The sequence below is a fragment of the Cydia fagiglandana genome, chromosome 1 (assembly GCF_963556715.1).
Source record: "Cydia fagiglandana chromosome 1, ilCydFagi1.1, whole genome shotgun sequence".
Classification (NCBI taxonomy): Eukaryota; Metazoa; Arthropoda; class Insecta; order Lepidoptera; family Tortricidae; genus Cydia; species Cydia fagiglandana.
This window is the reverse complement of record NC_085932.1, coordinates 25,370,712-25,389,850: the sequence shown is the minus strand read 5'-3', so window position 1 is coordinate 25,389,850 and position 19,139 is coordinate 25,370,712. Positions and strand designations below refer to the sequence as shown.

Here is a 19,139-nt window from a genome sequence, read left to right as displayed (position 1 = left end):
CGCGAGCTCGGATTTATACCTACGAATCTGCTCCCGTTCACGGTAGAAAAGCAAGCCAGTTGGTTGCCACACGCGCTCACGTACGCACGTCACCGCCGCACTGTCAATTTTTACGATAGTTACAAGCTACGTACCTACCTACTATTGATTTTCTTTAATTAAACATGTAATGTTTATTATGTATGACAAATGTATAGTTTTAGATATCTATCTATTTGAAATAGGTAGCAAATTTTTAATTTATTTTGGTAAATGTTTATTTTAACGACAGTAAGTTAACTTTACACCGGAAAGTGCCTACTCATTTTTGCTCTGGTTAACTTATAATTAATTACCTGTATTCATTCATGGGGTTCCTATTATTTTTCTTTAATGTGTAACATTAAACTAATTCTTGCTGGGATTATTGCGCGGTTTATAAAACGGCGTAAACACTGCGCTTACTGCAGGGACATATGACCTTTTAAAATGACTATTTCGCAAACACGTCATAATTGGAATATTAGGTATAATTTAAGATTTAGCTTTCCTTTTATTTCACTCCGCTGTTTAAGTAGGTATTTATTTATCATTTCTAAGCGTCAGCAACCCTAGTGTTGTGCCGGTGCGCGCGGTGCGGGGAGCGGAGCATTGAAGGTCACTCCATTGTATTTTTGTGTAGGTATCAAAACGGTAGGTATTTGCGTTTTGTTTGAGAGATAAGTATCTGTTCGTAAGAACTATTATATAATCTGTGGTATTGTTTTTCGGGATGTATTCAAGCGATTTGCTGAAATTTATTGAATAGTGTTCTTTATTTAGGTATGCCTTGATACTCAAAAACCGAATACCATTTGTCATATAAAAAAAATTTACTCTCTACTCAACCGGTGTTTTACAATGTAGTATACAAACTCTTCGATTATGTTTGCGTTTTCTTATCAGGTTGTCGTATTTAAGAGTAAAATGCTAATCTCTCACCCCGATTGATTAAGGTTCTACCTACCTTACCTACCTACCTACCTTACCTACCTACCTACCTACCTACCTACCTACCTACCTACCTACCTACCTACCTACCTACCTACCTACCTACCTTACCTACCTACCTACCTACCTACCTACTTACCTACCTACCTTACCTACCTACCTACCTACCTACCTACCTACCTACCTACCTACCTACCTATCTACCTACCTACCTACCTACCTACTTACCTACCTACCTACCTACCTACCTACCTACCTACCTACCTACCTACCTACCCACCTACCTACCTACCTACCTTACCTATCTATCTACCTACCTACCTACCTACCTTACCTACCTACCTTACCTACCTACCTACCTACCTACCTACCTATACCTTACCTTTATATGAACAATACCTTACCTTAATTGACCGTCACCTTAAAATGTTTATTTCCTTTCGGTACTTTAATTCTACTACGCTGCCATTAAATTAAAACGTTGTTACCGATCAGTAAATAATAAGTACACATGGCTCTGTAAAAATAATAATTCTAAATATAATGATCAGAAACACGTAATGCAAAAAATATATACATATACAATAAAAACTATAAAAACGTGACCCTTGCACGGTATGGTTAAAATACTGCCATCATAAGATCCTTATACTGTGACCCGTTTGCTATCGCCGCCGCGCACAGCGCGCGCTCACGTGCTCGTCGAGCGGTTCGGGACGCGCGGGCGGGGCTTCACGGTTTGCCGCGCACCTCACCCCCTCAGATTCGTTGATGAGTCGAATCATATGGCCTTAAAAAGATTTTATGGCAAACTCAAACAATAGATTAGAACTTTTCAAACCGATTAGCTTTTGTTTGCATTTGTGTACCTAGAATAATTTTTATTCTCTTGTAGAATATTCTAGACTCATTGTTAGGTTAATAATAGATATGGATAAGGATGCTGTAATTGCAGAGGAACTTTTAAACGAGTTGCTTTTATGTAAATTCCAACTCGTTAAACATTCTGGATTTGACAGGCAACGAAATAGGCATGTCTTAATATTTAGACGTGAATGGATTGATTATAAAGCTTTCCAGATTCCTGAGTTTTATTGCTAAGAAATAATTTCAGAATACACTAAATGTAAAACAGAAAGCAGCAGCTACGGTAGGTAGCTGGATATTGGGAGGATATTGCTTGAGTGTTTATTAATTGCATAAGACGTGGAAAATCTAAAGACAAATTCGTTTTCCTAAAATCAATAACTCTTCGCTTAGAAGATATTTGCGATTACCGAATCATTACTAATTTCTAAAGTTAAGTTTAACTCGACGCATCCTACTGCCGTATTCGAACTTCAAGATATTCACAAGAGACGACACGTATCCATTCTAGATACGTTATAGTTTAGATATCAACTAGTTCTCTTTTGCAGCGCAATTCGGGCAACCAATGTCACTTTTTAACCGACTTCCAAATCCCAAAGGAGGAGGTTATCAATTCGGTTGTATGTTTTTTATTTTTTTTATTTTTTTTATTTTTTTTATTTTTTATGTTTGTTACTTCATATCTCCGTCATTACTGGACCGATTTTGAAAATTATTTTTTTGATTGAATGTATATGCATACAGATTGGTCCCGTTTCTGTCAAAACCCAGTTCTGATGATGGGTTCCATGAGGAATCGAGGGAACTCCTCAAATGTTAAAGGCATACATATAGTGATTTTTGGGTTTTTATCATCAAATCAAGCATATACATCCAAAAGAGTGACATTTGATGAAGTGGAACTGCTGATGATGATCAGAACGGAACTCCTCAACGACGCATAGTTCACGGTTTGCGATTTGTCCTCTTCGTTATGTTTGTTAAACAAGTTCAGTTTTTAATGCACATTTTTGTCAAGCTCGAGTTCTGATGATGGGATCCATGAGGAATCGAGAGAACTCCTCAAATCTTAAAGGCATGCGTATAGAGATTTTTGTATTTACATCAGAAAATTAAGCATTTTCATTAAAAACTGTCGCATTTGATGAAGTGGAACTGCTGATGATGATCAGAACAGAACTCTTCAACGACGCATAGTTCACGTTTCGAGATTTTTCCTCTTCGTTATGTTTGTTAAGCAAGTTAAGTTTTTAATGCACATTTTTGTCAAGCTCGAGTTCTGATGATGGGATCCATAAGGAATCGATGGAACTCCTCAAATATTAAAGGCATGCGTATAGAGATTTTTGTATTTACATCAGAAAATTAAGCATTTTCATTAAAAACTGTTGCATTTGATGAAGCGGAACTGCTGATGATGATCAGAACAGAACTCTTCAACGACGCATAGTTCACGTTTCGAGATTTTTCCTCTTCGTTATGTTTGTTAAGCAAGTTAAGTTTTTAATGCACATTTTTGTCAAGCTCGAGTTCTGATGATGGGATCCATAAGGAATCGAGGGAACTCCTCAAATATTAAAGGCATGCGTATAGAGATTTTTGTATTTACATCAGGAAATTAAGCATTTTCATTAAAAACTGTCGCATTTGATGAAGTGGAACTGCTGATGATGATCAGAACAGAACTCTTCAACGACGCATAGTTCACGTTTGGCGATTTTTCCTCTTCGTTATGTTTGTTAAGCAAGTTAAGTTTTTAAGCCACATTTTTGTCAAGCTCGAGTTCTGATGATGGGATCCATAAGGAATCGAGGGAACTCCTCAAATATTAAAGGCATACGCATAGATTTTTTTGTATTTTCATCATAAAATCAAGCATTTACATGAAAAACTGTCGCATTTGATGAAATGGAACTGCTGGTGATGACCAGAATAGAACTCTTCAACAACGCATAGTACACATTTGGTGATTACGAATTTCGATTTTGACTTGGACTGGGTCCCGGACTCGGACCCAGAACCGGACTCATACCCGGATCCGGTTCGGACCCGGACCCGGACCTGGACTCGAACCCGGGCTCGGACCCGGACTCGGACCCGGACTCAGACCCGGACTCGGACCCGGACCTTGACCCGGAAAACCACTAGGATACCTTAACTAAATAAACCACTATGATTACCTACCATAAAATGTGTAAGTATATAAGTATGATGATGCCAATCTTACTAGCCCCTCCCGCTTAAACCCCCGTACACCGCACCGCATGGGCCGTTAAGTGGGTTAGGTTAGGTTTGAACTGCGATCCTCACAGAACTGAACTGCTATCAGAGAAGTGGGTTAGGTTAGGCTAGAACTACGACCCTTACAGAAGCGAAATGCTAGTAAAAAAGTGGGTGGTTTTACCTCCTTTTCTACATAGTGTACCATCTACAATAATCTTTCACCGGCCCCCATAGAAGTCGGTTTTTTTTTCTTAAAAATTATACGTTAGATAGAGTAAGATATCTATTATATGTGAATTGGATCTCTAAGTCATATCCAGAGGAAATCGTATCTCCAGAATCGCGCAAATGTCAAATTTGACAGGTAAGATTTAAAACATATCGTTATCGTATCTTGGTGATGTCTAAAAGATATCTAGTATTGTATATGTCTATTTCAAAATCCCAATCGGGCCCCTACTTACTAACACTTATTAACATTATTAACAAAACGATATGCCTATAATTATAGGAAAATTCTATTCATTCGTGTCAGCGTTCGTAATTGTTACTGTAGGAACTTTACTAAACTCAAAACAATGTGTGGGTATTTAAGTATTTACAGTAAATAGTGTACAACTGTACGTAAATACATTGTGTGCCAAAAGGATAAAATGAAATTAACTAAGCAGTAAACGTCTGTTCCCATCGTGATTTCCCAACAATTCCCAACTCGTAAGCTGACCCTTCGTCCGCCATTCGTTTTCAGCTATTCAGAGCATGTCGGCTCAGCAAATTAGACTCTACATAAAGTCTGAAGCACCTGAAACTTTTCAAACGTTATATTCTCGTATTTTGAGTAGGCATTTTTGAGTTTTTCATAAATAGGGCGTGTATGGTACAAGTAGGTATAGTCGAAAGTTTTAATTTCTGACCCATGATGTATCTTGTCACAGTGACTATAGTATGAGGTCTCTAGCGACTTCCATATTGATTGTCACTGTGACAAGGTACGAAATGGATCATAAATTGATACTTTAGACCGTACAGTCAGCAGCAGAAGTTGCTAAGCGGGCGAGGTGTTCAAAATGATCTCGACACGCTCTTGTTCTCTTAACAATAAAGTCGCGTCAAGATCATATTGGACACCTGGCCCGCTTAGCAACTTCTGCTGCTGACTGTATAGCATTGGCATACTTACGCAAGTACTTTTCACAGTTCATAAGGAAACTCAACAATAAGTATTTCTACTTGACATTAGAAAAAATGAGGAGTTTCTTAAGTCTACTTGTTCTTTTTTGGTATTTTAGAACTTCGGCATTTACTTATAAAGCGCATGTTTTTTACATCTCAGTGGTTCAATAGACATCTATTGCTTAAATAGGTCCCAGTGTACTTTAATTTAAAATATGTTTAATTGTTACAGAACCATAGAAAACAATATAAGACTTAATGAATAAAGTGCATAAGTAATTAAAAATCAATAATATTAATAGGCTTTAATAAACGGTGTAATTTTTATTTGAAACGTAACAAATGTCTCAATTTTGAATTCTTGGAATATTAATCATTCTATAATATTATTAATATTGCACACCCACACAGTTCTGTATGAAAATATTTCTCGTTTAGCTAACAAAAACGCCCACGTTGGGTTTAAGCTTGGCAAAGCAAAAGTCAAATTGAATTGCATATTTCTATCGGGTTTTTTAATTATTTTTGTAGGGAAGTTAACGTCCCACGATACATATCCTGATGAATTTAATAATAATAATAATCTTGTGGGGGCGAGTCACCGTCTGGCAGAAATAGAATAGCTTACCATTTTTATTAGCCAGACGTCCGGTTTTTTTTTATCCCATAGCCCAGTATTTAGGTAGTCCATCGTTTTAAATATCATTCTTCTTCTTCCTCGCGTTATCCCGGCATTTCGCCACGGCTCATGAGAGCCTGGGGTCCGCTTGACAACTAATCCCATGATTTGACGTAGGCACTAGTTTTTACGAAAGCGACTGCCATCTGACCTTCCAACCCAGAGGGTAAACTAGGCCTTATTGGGATTAGTCCGGTTTCCTCACGATGTTTTCCTTCACCGAAAAGCGACTGGTAAATATCAAATGATATTTCGTACATAAGTTCCGAAAAACTCATTGGTACGAGCCGGGGTTTGAACCCGCGACCTCCAGATTGCAAGTCGCACGCTCTCACCGCTAGGCCACCAGCGCTTCCAGCGTTTTAAATATCATTAAAGAGTCAAAATTATCAATACATGTTAATGTACGTTGATTTTGTTGTTCACATCTAACAGCAACGCTATTAATTAAACTTACGAAAATATAATTATGGCATTCAGTTTCTTTAACTGTACTTAGCCCTTAGAGAATATAACCAAACGGAGTGGTCATTAACAGGCGTTCCCCTCTGTCGAAAAAAGGCGGCCAATAGTCAACCACATGTCAAACACATGTATGGACTGACGTTTATCTGACATGGCTTTGGTGACGTTACGTATACATTTGATGTGCCCCTCCCCCGCAAAAAACGGCAGACTATTTTGTACCGAAAATTATAGACATGGCGTCTCCGTTGGTTATATCCTCTAAGACTTAGCCATACCTCGACGTTAACGGCGTTAAATAAAACACCGTGATATTCAGAAATAAATGATTGTTTACTCGTAATATATTCATGTAAATTAATATTTACTATGACACAGTATCATAACAGTTCGATGAACAAACTAATTAAACAAACTGTTTGAATTCATTAACTTTATTACTTTGGAAAAGTCTGGAAATATTTTAACTTTAGTGTCTAGACAGTTACCTCAGGCGTAAGGTTAAGATCCAAAAGTAGGACACTGCAAGGTTGACTATAATAATAACAATTCAGTCTATATACGTCCCACTGCTGGGCACACGCCTCCTCTCATGCGCGAGAGGGCTTGGGCTACAGTCCCCACGCTAGGTTTACGCCATGTTAAGGTTGATTATAAGGTGTAATATAAACGCAAAAAAGACAAATTATACAATAATCTGGGAATCCTAATTTGAATAGGTAGTGTAACAACATTTTTTTCTCAAAAATGGACGGCAAAGTCGAATTTGCCGTCTAAGAAATAGAACGCGAAGCGCGTAGTTTATGGTCAGTCAAAAATTAAAAAGTTAAAAACATTGCAGTCTCGATTTTGGGACTGCAATGTTGCATACAAATTCCATTATTTGTCGAGTTCCAAACTTTTTAAAAGTTGAAATGACCATATCAAATGAAGGCACAGGCCCATTAAACAGCCAAACAGATAATTAGTACCGCGACTATTTAGATGTCTCAAATAGGTTGGCGTATTTTTGGCAGAAAAATACACTTCTATTTTTTTATTAAAAAAAATAAAAAGGCGGCAAGGGCTTTTTCTGTCTAAATATATATGTAAGAACGTTGCTTTTGTAAAATATTTCTATGATATTTATATTTTTTGCACCATTTTTGAGAAAAGCACTATATATGACTCGGCTGGAAGGCTACTTGCTGGCTTCGGATTCAATTAAACGGACTCCCAAGGTCGTCCGTTTAAAACGAATCCTCAGCCTGCAAGTAGCTACTTCCGAGCCTCGACAATAATGTACTATTTAAAGCCTCATAGGCATTAATATATTTCGTTTCTAATATAAAGGCCATCTGGCGTTGAGCGTTGGTAATACTGGTTTTAATACTTGCATTGATCAACAGAGGGCGTGAGTAGCTCGCTATTGGATTTTTCTTCAATAGAATGTTTACTCTTATTAATTTACAGAAATTAAAATCTTATTAAATTTTTCCAACTTTCTTCTTTCCTTTTTGGAAATTATTATTAGGTATCCTTTCTTATTGAAACGAGTTTTGGAAGCTGTATCTACATCGTGCGCGCAACGAAACGCAGCGCAGCAGTGGAAGTATCTTCAGTTTGATCTGTCAGCTGTCATTTTCAATTCGGATGAGATGGTGTAGTTCGATTCGTTTTCTTCAAAGGCCAGTGAGCCACATTGTTTTTAAATCGCGGCTTAAACCGCTTAATCGTAAGTATTTTTCTTGATCTACGTATCAAATTGTTCGAGACGTGTTCAGTGCTTATTATTTTATTCCTTATTTTCAGAGAGAATATTATGTTCCTCGTACCATAACCTCTGAAGGCCCCATGCATCGACATGAAAGCACGGACTTACAAGCCGGCTTCTTTTCTGCATTGGGTAAGTTGCTCAACCGTTCTGGTGAATTGTAACTCTCGTCGAGGATCGGCCAAGCCACTCATACTTATTGTTTTTTAAATTATTTCCAGGGCCTTCAGGCAGGGCTTTCAAGAATGGGTATTTCAAGCTGAGGTATTTCAAGAGAGGTCTTTCAAGATGAGGTTTTCGTTTACCCCTTCAGTACCCTAGTTAGTCAAGGGCGTCGGCATGGGCGAGGTTGTGCTCCAGGCTGCGCTGAGCTGGTGCTTCCTTGGCGGCTTGACTAGCATGGACGTTCGGAGGCGGCGGCTGCGGCACCGGGGTGGTTGAGCTCACCACCACGAATCTGAAGGGCTCGTTTCTCATTCCTTATCTAACTGGAGGTCAGACGGTTTTTATTATTTTATAAAGGCGCCCAATATTTAAATATTTTTACCCCTAGTTACCAAGGTCTTCCAGCCTATTGAAACACAGACTCACCCCCTGTGCTCTAAAAATTAATACCTATTTATTTAAGTTACGACTGAGCTAGCTATTATTATAATATTACCTTAAATGTCTTGTCGGAATGGTAAATATACTTGTTAATACAAATTTCTTTATTACTTTTATTTTATACCACTATAGGGCTCCCCGAACTGTTACAGTAGTACCTATGCAATACCTACACTTTGTAATATGACAATCATACCTATATTTTTAGTCTGGTAAAGTGTCTTAAGGGGCCCACTGATTAACAGTCCGCCGGACGTTATCGGCCTGTTAGTTGTTCGGAACTGTCATTTTGTTCTAACTGACAGGCCGATACCGTCCGGCGGACTGTTAATCAGTGGGCCCCTACTGCTGGATATATGAATTTTAAACTAAGGTATGTCATATCAATCAATTTATTTTTATATTGATTTACCTACAAGTTTTTGTTATCATTTATTTATTATTTCATTACAACTTTAATTCAGATGAAATAAATTGCATAAAAACGATAGAAGTATTATGTATTTCATTTGATAAAAGGATGTAAGGTTACACTCATGCAATCCTGCCAGAAAATTAGAGTTGGACTAAGAAAGGTCTGCAAAGATTTTGAAAGCACATGCAGTGCAAGTGTTATTTTAAACGTCAAACTTCTATGAAATGATGACGTATAAATAACACTAGCACAGCGTGTGCTATCAAAATCGTTCCAGACTTTTCTTGGTCTAACTCTATTAACATTACACTCTTTATAGAGTTCGATGACTGTAACGCTACAAAGTTTTATGTCCTTACTTCTTATCCCTGTACTTAATAATTTCATATTAGTCTGGGTTTTATCTACCACGGATCTTGGCTTATCGTTAGTTTTATTTTTACCTATGTTCTGTATAGATTTTCTGCAATATTAAGTATTAGCATGAACTAATAAAAATAAAAACATGAAAAAAAGTAACTAAAATGGGATCGGAAACGTGAATGGCAGAGAGTAAATAGGATTAGTACATTATTTACTCTTATGGATGATATTATCGTTTTTGTAACATGAAATAGATGTGACTAAAGAAAAAGTGACCGAGCCCTCCAATTATTTTTCTTGTATAATTATATACTTAGGTATAGTTACAATATCATTATGTCCCGTACATGTATAACGATTTAATGATGTATCTACTGAAAGAAACCTGAAACACTCTGTTTGGAAGGAGCGGTACCTCCTACAAGGTGACGAGTATTGCTATACTTACAAGGATATATAAAGGAGATTTTGAAACCATATAAACCATATAAAATAATATGGTTTAAAAAGATATCCCGTAAAAATATCGTCTCGAACTAGCTAGATGCCAAATAAAATATTTATAAAATAATTTTCTTAGTCCCTTGGCTATTTAAGTTTTTAGTTAAAAATCAAATAATCAGTACAATTTAAAGTTGTTTCGCTCCAGGAATTCCTCTTCGAATGAGGTCATAAACGGAGCTAAATGGTCGGTCGTAAAACTCTTTAATGCGGCATATCCCATGCAGCTTTTCCTCGGGTTTCTCCCTTTTTCAATCAACTCTACGTATTGCAAAGAAAGAGATATAGATACGTGTCGATAACCCTGACATTGAAAGCCAATGGAATCGTAAAAGGACAGTAAATGGTCAGTGCTTTCTTTTTTCTAAAAGTTAAAATATTGGAAGTGAAAAAGCTTTTATTTCGCAAAGATGGATGTGGTAATGTGAAAGAAAGATCCTTATTTTTAATATTATTGTGCTTGGCAAACGGATTCTTGTCTCCGATAATTATGTCTTTTAATACAAGTATTCAGTAACATAAGCTATGGCTAATAAGTATATCTATAGAGTTGCTTACACGTGTTCCCCGTGATTACATAACACTCATATCAGGTAACTTGATTAGTTATGAAAATAATCGATATATCGGAATTGGTACCTCAACTCCAGTTTCATTAATACAAAGGCCTGAATATTGTGATTAACCGAATAAGTCCGACGCTTCAGAAATAAAAACACGAAAAATACAACCACAATAGAGTCGGACACGTGAATGGCGGTGACTAAATAGGATTAGTTTTACGTAAGTAAATTATTTACTTGTAGGTATATAAATCAATTGTAAAATGAATTTACAAATATCGGTATCTTTTTCTATTGATGTTAAACTAATTGTACAAGACCCCAGTCTTGCCCCAGCCAAAGGCGCCAATTTAATTTTAGGTGTTGATATGACACAAAAATATGATCGCCTTGATACCTGTGATTATATCGAAGTCTTTTTACATGAAAAATATTTTAATATATTTGGTTCTGGTTATTAACCTGTGAAGTTTTGTGTTAAAACAAATTTAACTACTATATTATACATCATCTAACTCTCAAAAGTTTATTTTTTATTATTATGCCCGAGAACTCGAGCCTGGGCGGATGAGTAGAGTGGTAGACGAGACCGACATTATTAATATCCGTCGTCTTGAAGTAAATGTACCCACGAATTTTATTTTTATTACTTTATAGCTTGTTACTTACATTTTAGCTGAAAGGTTTAAAACAAACGACACAATTCGCGGTGGAAACACGATTCACTCAGTTCACTCTTAGCCCATTCGTCTACTTAAATGGTTTGATGACACTAAAACGTTAAAATTTAAGTATTTTCATCTTGTTTACGCCAGAAAAAGCTCTAATACTGGTTACCATAAGATTCAAATTCAAATGGAAAACCGTAACATAGAGAGGCACTACGAATAGCCGCTGCTCTCTAGTAGTCAAAGATGGCTAAATATTACAGAGCGCTTATTTTCACAATTTTTTACATTACTTAGACGATCTACCTATTACTGTATGGTCAAAACGAGGCACTCCATTGTTTACACCCAACGCGTACTTAGTGTCTTCGGCCGTCTGAGCAGAACAGATCTAAATAGTCTGGAAAAGCACATGATCACTGGTCGTATGGCAATAAAGTTCAGGGATCGACGCGGACAAAGTAACGTCAGACACTAAAAGCTACATTACAGTGGGTCCAAAATACGACATGGATCTCTCCGTTTGAACTATAACGCTATTTACATATAATAAACATTTCAATAAGCGTTTTAATATAAGCGAAAGTCAAATCGCCATATACCCGCAAGATGCCCCTCCCCATAAGGTTCTGATAGCGACTGCGACCAGTCGTATAGTGGTCCTATGCGATTCCAATCAGATCACTAGTAATTGTTTCGCCTTCGTTATTATGCTTAGCAGTCTGTTATCTTCATTGGTCCCTGGTTCTTTTGGAACAGTAAAACGGGGGTAAGTCGTCTGTAGACCTTTGTTGGTGTTTGGCAGTCCGCCAGTGTCTGCCGTAATCGAGTTCCCAGTTCGGCGACCGGGCGTTGACTTGCATTTTCAGGATCTCGGGGAAATTGCGACAAGGGGCGGCATTTTAAATTAAACAAAAAAATGTTGAGTTACTCGCAACGCATTCCGCTCACAACAATATAAAGTATGAGCGAGAAGCATAGTCGAGTGATGTGTACATCATATACTTATATCTTAATAATAAGTTCACATTGACCCTTAAAAAATTTTAGTTATCAAGTTTGTATTGATCTAGGTGGATGCCCTATTTATACATATTTAACATCAAAAACATTGTAAAAATAGCCAGGTTCGTTTAAAAACAATTAGTCACTCGCCTCATACTCCTATTATAGGCCACAGGACAATCCTGAAATAGCCATGAAAGGCCAACAGTATTTATTCGTGAACATAAAACGTCACAAAGTGCCGTATTCGAACTTCAAGATATTCACAAGAGACGACACGTACTAGATCCATTCTAGATACGTTATAGTTTAGATATCAACTAGTTCTCTTTTGCAGCGCAATTCGGGCAGCCAATGTCACTTAAAAAGAAAACATTTATTCAGATGAAATAAACCCTATCTTACAAATGTTTACGTCGGATAAGTAAGATATCTATTAGATGTGAATTGGATCTCTAAGTCATATCCTGTGGAAATCGTTCAAGAGTATCTCCAGAGTCGAGCAAATGTCTAATTTGACAGGTTAGATCTTAAACATATCGTTATCGTATCTTGGTGATGTCTAAAAGATGTCTATTTCAAAATCCAAATCGGGCCCACAAAGTGATTTATAGCACAAGGATGTAAAGTACACAACGGCAAAGTAAAGTCATAATTCACTGTATAACATGTTTCCCGGACTCAAATACTTGGAAGATTGATGGTACGAAATTCAATATTATTTTAAAAGAATGGAAATAGAATGCGCGCTTTGTCGATTCCGAAATATTTTATTGAAATCAAACACTGCTGAGTAAAGTTCAAATTGCATTTGTATAAAACGTTAAAAACACTTTTAGAAAGAAAAGAAAAAAAAGCAGTATACTTTCTCCTGTGTCAGAAATTACGAGATTGTTTTATTCATACTTAGATAATTCTTGACTATAACAAGGACTAAAACGCACTTTTTCCTTTTGTTCATCTGTACATATGTATAATAAATAATAATACGTAAAACGTGATGTAGATACCAAAACCTACATAAAAATTAAATTATGAAAAAATATAAAAGGTGCACGTTTCTGCAAACTTGCCTTTTAGATACTTTGAAACCGTCTTTAGGAGATTCTCGGTTAGGCTAAGCCGGGTCTGAATTTGTCTGGCTTTCTTTTGTAGGAATTTGCATAGACTAAATAGACTATTTAAATCTCTGAGTTACATTTTATTGGCTAGAGTGATGTGGTAAGAATGATTCATCCTAAAAATGTAGTAACCCTTCCCTTAACGTTTGAAACTTGAAGTTACGGGATCAGACAGGTTAATCCCAGTTAGGGTCGTTTTTCTGCGGTTAGTATAACTTTGGTGGCTTTTGACCGATTAAAAAATTATGAAAAATAGGCGTCTTATCAAAAATGTACCTGTACAGGTTGACACAGTAAATCCAATCCTTTTACACGCAACTGCGCAAAAAATCCGTGTAATACCTTTCAGGATGTATTATAATAAAACAAGTTGACAAACAGAGCGCACCCTTAATGATCGATCAGGGTTGCCAGCCTTCCGAACTCTTTGGCCGTAGCGCCTGCTACAGTCCCGCGCCGACCGTAGACCGCTACGCGCGTAGCCCGTAGCACTTCTTCAAACTTACAACAGTTACAAAAGTATACTTGCAAGTGACTGAGTTGATAAGTGGAAGTGATAAGTGGTTTATACAGATCGGAACGGAGCGTGAGTAAAGTTTGTTTTGTTACTCGTTGCGGTATTGTAATCTGGAGATACTTACGCACGTGTTTGAAATGTTGAGAGTTTTCGTAATGCCGTAACGTTTTTATGATTTGTTGATTACGAAGTATATGAAGTCATGGAATTGAAGTTTGAAACGATAACGGAGTCTCTTTATGTTACCTATATGAATGGACTTTTCTGGACGATATCCTGTTATTAAGTGGTTTTGAAAGTTCTCGTAGATTTACAGGTAATATTTAATAATTATACATAACATATGTATGTACATAGTTTTATAATAGTTCATATTTTTATTAGTTCAAATATTTAATATACAAACAAATAAAGTATGATGATACTCGTAAATATGACGCTTGGGGTTGAGGTAAGCCTAATATGTAAGAACATGTTTAAATATTTATTCAAATCCGTAGATATTCTTTAAATACATACCTAGGCGAATTCGTGTAAAATATCTTTAGTAGTAAAATTTGATAGGCGAGGAAACGACTATGCCTGTATTTTACCATATTTTTGACTTCTAAAAGTGTGTTAAAACACACCACCAACCGTACGGGTATACTCGTATGCATAAAAAACAATGAACATTTACTATTATTCCGGCACAAAACCCTGAAACTTGATTTATTATGTGTATACTTGTTGTATAACACTTTTCTCCTCTCTTCCTGTGGTTTCCACATGTATCTGTTTATTTCCCACTAGCATAGCAGGTTTACAAATATTGAATGAGATCTGAGCCCTTCTTTGGGGTTGGAAACACGTACTATTTTTGTTATTAGTGAAACAACGTCGTAAGCGCCCTACGCTCTGAATATACAAATGACATTTTACTAACTATAGTGACGTGTTGTCCCAGACTTGACAACGGGAGGCCGCACACGACACATTTAGCTTTTATTTATAGGCGTTACAGTTACGCTTTTATTGTTTTTAATATATCCGCTTAAACGGAATTACATCGCGCATAAATTATTCACTTTTAGATCCGAGCGATTCTCGGCTCTCACGCACACTCATATGCTTTGGAAAATGTGTTAAATAGATGTGCTCTAACAATATAGAAAATGTTTATTAAAAACAAGTAAAATTTTATGTTCTCTACAAAGTCAAATAAATGTGATAATATATGTTTTTGAATAAAAATACTTTTATTTTGGTTAAGAAATTATGAAATTACGACAACATAAAAAAAATACACAGAAAACCTGTAATAAAACTTTCTTAACTTAAGTAACAATACCTATTTATTAAAATATTTTTACTTTGTGATTAGAACAATTTTGTTAATTCAATTATTAATTTGCTTTTCACTGTCACTTTTACGTTAGATAGAGTAAGATATCTATTAGATGTGAATTGGATCTCTAAGTCATATCCTGTGGAAATCGTCCAAGAGTATCTCCAGAATCGCGCAAACGTCAAATTTGACAGGTTAGATCTTAAAAATATCGTTATCGTATCTTGGTGATGTCTAATAGATGTCTATTTCAAAAGTGCGAATCGGGCTCAGAATAAGCTGCCGATGCCGCCTCACGCAGTGTGTTGGAAGATACAAACAAATCAAATGTAATTACTTGAAGTAAAACGCAGAACAAGGCTAATTAGCCTTCTGGTCTTGATATTAACAATCATCATCATCATCATTTCATCTCAGCCTATATACGTCCCACTGCTGGGCACAGGCCTCCTCTCGAGCGCGAGAGGGCTTGGGCTATAGTCCCCACGCTAGCCCAATGCGGATTGGGGACTTCACATACACCTTTGAATTTCTTCGCAGATGTACGCAGGTTTCCTCACGATGTTTTCCTTCACCGAAAAGCGACTGGTAAATATCAAATGATATTTCGTACATAAGTTCCGAAAAACTCATTGGTACGAGCCGGGGTTTGAACCCGCGACCTCCGGATTGCAAGTCGCACGCTCTTACCGCTAGGCCACCAGCGCTTCATTATTAACAATAAATCCGAGATAAATTGGACAGAAATATTAAACTAGAGACGGTATAAGACGGCTCGAAGCCATCCAATTTGCCGCTGTTCCCGGAATTGGCTGTTCACTGATAAGTTGCTCATTAAACTGGAATCCGGGAATTTTATTCAAAAGGTCAATGAGGATGCTTTATCCCATCTGTTCGCCAAATTGTTTGAACTCAACCAATTCCGTGGAATCGTGGGAGTGATATCGTATAAAGTACCGAGTTTATTTTACAACAGCCGAAAGAATATTGTTTTATGTTAATGTCAGGGATGATTGTCATATTAATACAAATAATGTTGTATTTATTTAAGCTAGATAAATACCCTAAAATGGCTAACCAATTTCTCGAAACGTATATCATATAGTAGGAGACCCCACATGTATGGTCGAACTTCACCAATACGTCTGACGGATGAAACTTATATTTTATAAAAGAAAATATGTTCCAGAACATAAATAAATAGAGTTGTCTGAGGAAATATGGTCAAGGCTAATATTTAATAAATTTTTGAAAAAAAGTTTTTTGCGTCAAATTTCTCTGATTTGTCTGACTAACGAAATAAGTTTTAATGGAAAGTATACAACTTGTACAGTACAACATAAATCAACTAGGATGCCTATCTTTTTCCGGTCCCTATTATGTGGTTGCCATGTTTAAAGATGTGATTTTATATCAATAATTGCACTCATCTGTCTGTTGAATTATACATCAAAATGATGGCAATTTTATGATTAAAGTTTAGTACTAAAGACATCAGACTACTATCATATGTACCTATGTATGTAAAAATGCATGTGGTAACTACTATAAAAGATAAGGAAAATTTGGCAGGCTAAATCAACCCAACAACCTCAATGAATATCTGTTCCGGCCAAATACACGTAATAAGATGTGGGTATTCAATCAATTAGGATCTCCCTAGGGCAGATGCGAAGGCCGAAGTCCCCAATTCCCCGATTTCCTTAATCCTAAGTGGCCCAAATGCCGCAAGCACTCCGGGCCAACCATCAACCATTCGTCCCGCGGCCGCGAACTACGTTTCTCAAATGTTATTGTAACGCACTATCGATAAGCGATTTCGCTAAGTGGTTTCGTATTTATTATATGATCTAACCATTATACCGGATGTGGCCTGTAACAAGAGCAAATAATTAAAAGATAGATTGTACTCCTCAAACGGTGACACTTTTGTTCAACAACTTTTAAAAATTATGAAATATTATACTCCTTATTTTTCATACAAAATAAATATTATCTTCAATGGACGCCATCGCCATGCCATATCATTGTGATTGACGTTGCTTGTCATGCCTTAAACATAACAAAATTCGCAATACATTACTTAAAAGAAACTTTAAAGTGTATTAAAATCAAACCACAAGTTATATTTAAAAGTCGCTGAACAAATGTTGGTTAGTATGAGGAGTACAGCCTACAGTTTAATTTTTTGCTTATATTACAGGCCACACCCGTTATAATAACAGTACATGAATTAACATGATATATTTAGTAGCAGTATGTTGACATGAATTCAGCCACGAATATTTTAGTTATGTATATAGAGGTTTGATAAAAAAGCTATTATTTATATAGGTTAGTACGTATTTATTTTTAATGATATGTGTATACTTTTTAACAGATTTCCCTTTTCCTGAAACATAACAAATGGCAAAACTACTTAGAAAATACTTGTTTACACATATATACATGCCTGTATAGTTCATTTGTGTTTTCAAAGCTTAGAAGTGCCTTGGGATTCAGCACAGCCAATTAAAAGTTTTATGCAGCCGAGGCCACGGAGATAAATACCAAGTTGCGACAACTTCGTTTGAAACAACTCGAATCAGCAACTAGTCGATTGCACTTACAAAACAGGCGGAATTAAGTTGGGAAATTTAACACTAATAAATATTGAATATTGTCTTCGATTACCGCGATAGTTACTCATGAAATAACAAACAAACATAATTTATTCAAAAAACACTTATTTCATGGTTACATATAAACAAAACTTAAAAATAGTGATTTACATGTGCCTGAACTAGGATTCCCGTGTTTCAGGCGTGAAATAAAATCATTGAAACGGATTATTTCGCCTATATTTAATTCATACTACATCCCGACGTTTCGATCCCTTTACAGCGTTCGTGGAAAAACTACACGGTGCAAAAACTATCCACTTACAAAATAATAAACCATCATAAACTATAAACACAATATACATAAATAATATACGTGATATAATCCGTTTCAATCGGCGCGATTCGAACTCTAAGATATCGCGCCGTTAGACATTCACTAGATATGAAATAGTAAAGATATGTGACGTTCCACGGCAAAAGGTACCTTATGGCAGCTGGCGCTTACGCTTATTATTAACGCCGCTCCAATATTCAGTCGGGGTAATGGTACCTTTCGCCGTGGAACGTCACATATCTTTACTATATCTTATCTAGTGTATCTCTAATTCATTTCCCGAATCGCGCCGAATACTTTTATTTGACTAATAGAGGCCGGGTCTATGACGGGTGATCGGTGCTCACGTGGTGCCTTCTATAGAAAACTGTCGGATGCCTAGGCCCGGTCCCGGACCGTACGTGCGTGAGTTATCGTTTATACTTAAAGAGTCGCACATTGTCCTAACTTAAGCGATGAAAATCTAATTGGTTTTATACATTTTATATTACTGCTGGATTTTTTAGGTATATATGAATCATTGAAACGTAATTGGATTGTAAAACATTATTTCGTCTTGATATTACACACCACGGATTGTTAAACAGGCTCTGAGCATTCCCAAGGCCTCAATAAACTGGTCTGGGATGATGGTTATAGAAAATATTGGTCCTACATGATTTTCTCGTTATGCCTGCAATATATTATGTTTACGACTGTCTGGAGAAAACAACGAGTTTTATATATTCTGATATTGAAATATCTGAATCAAAACTATGGAGATAGCATTAAATAAGTTGAATATTATACTCAGTACAGTTACCCGTGACGTGTTTGTCATACTGACGAAAATTCTTTTATAATTTCTATTACTTATGCAATATTTTATGTAAATGCTTTTCATTCATTATTAATTGAATGTGACGTTGATTCTATTCAAGTGTTGGTTTTTAGGTTGTTTTAAATTTTTCGTTCACATCATCATTTCGATCATGACATTACAAC

The 19,139-nt window shown here is 36.4% G+C and overlaps 1 protein-coding gene and 1 long non-coding RNA gene across 2 annotated transcripts in view; one reads left to right on the top strand and one right to left on the bottom strand.

Annotated features, from left to right (window-relative positions):
* Nucleotides 1-19,139, bottom strand: part of LOC134668106 (uncharacterized) — a 518,821-nt gene that overhangs the window by 165,285 nt on the left and 334,397 nt on the right. The gene's annotated exons all lie outside the window — the stretch shown is intronic.
* LOC134667998 (atrial natriuretic peptide receptor 2-like) overlaps nt 13,810-19,139 on the top strand; it is a 53,466-nt gene continuing 48,136 nt past the window's right edge. The window contains exon 1 of the mRNA XM_063525435.1: nt 13,810-13,960. The gene's annotated coding sequence lies outside the window, so the exon portion shown is untranslated. The remainder of the gene's footprint in view (nt 13,961-19,139) is intronic.